Source organism: Octodon degus, unplaced genomic scaffold, assembly GCF_000260255.1.
Source record: "Octodon degus isolate 3935 unplaced genomic scaffold, OctDeg1.0 scaffold00107, whole genome shotgun sequence".
Lineage (NCBI taxonomy): Eukaryota > Metazoa > Chordata > Mammalia > Rodentia > Octodontidae > Octodon > Octodon degus.
The window spans coordinates 7485820-7486830 of record NW_004524683.1 but is presented as its reverse complement, the minus strand read 5'-3'; positions in this window follow the sequence as shown (position 1 = coordinate 7486830).

Below are 1011 nucleotides of genomic sequence, written 5' to 3'. Positions count from 1 at the left end.
TGTGTGTGGCCAGCTCAGCCCACCAGGGGGCGGGGCTGGCTGGCATGTGGTGCTGGGGGATTGAACCGCGGTCCCTGATGCCTTGCCAAGCTTGTTCCAAGTAGGTGCTTTAGACCACTGAGCCATCTCTCCAGCCCTAGTGTTATCTTTAAATTAGTTGTTCATGTTACCAGATACATACATGCAAAATTGAAGAAAGAAAAAATATGTAAGAAATTAAGAGAAAAGGGAGGGCTGCCCAGATAGCTCACGGACTAGAGCATCTGCTTAGGCAGGGTGCAGGGGCCAGGGTTTGATCCTCGATCCTTGGCCTGCCATGCTGGCACTGCTCCCAGGGTGCACTGAGACAGTGATGGAGACTGGGTATGGTGGTGCCCACCTATAATCCCAGTGCTTGGGAGGCTGAAAACAGGAGAATCACTACAAGTCTGATCTAAGTAGTGAGACCCTGTAGGCCCTGTATACCCTATACTAAAATTAAAGGAAAAAGAATTTAAAAAAGATAAAACAAATTAAGCATTAACTGCTCTTTTTAGTCTTTTTGAGCCAGAGTCTTACTATGGAGTTAGGCTGGCCTTAAGCTAACTTTGTAGCCCAGACTGGTCTAAAACTGGTACCAGTCCTCTTGTCTCAGCCTCCCAAGTGCTGGCATTATAGGCATGCACCATCAAGCCCAAGTTGGTTTTTTTTTAAGACAGAGTATGGCTATATAATTCAGGCTGGCCTTGACTTCACTGTGTAGCCCATGCTGGTCTTTTTTCTTTTTTAATACTAGGAGTCTGACTCAGCACTTGCCTGGCAAGTGCTGCTAAGCTATATCCCTGGCCCCCCAAATTGGCCATGAACTAAGGCTATCCTGCCTCACCCTCCCTAGTGCTGGATTACAAGTGTGTGCCACCATACCCAGCTTCTATCTGTCTGTTTTGTCTTTCTTTGAAATTTAAGGTAAGACCCAAATACTGAAGTAAAACTTAATGTTATGGGAATGATATCAGAGTAAGAGGCTGAATG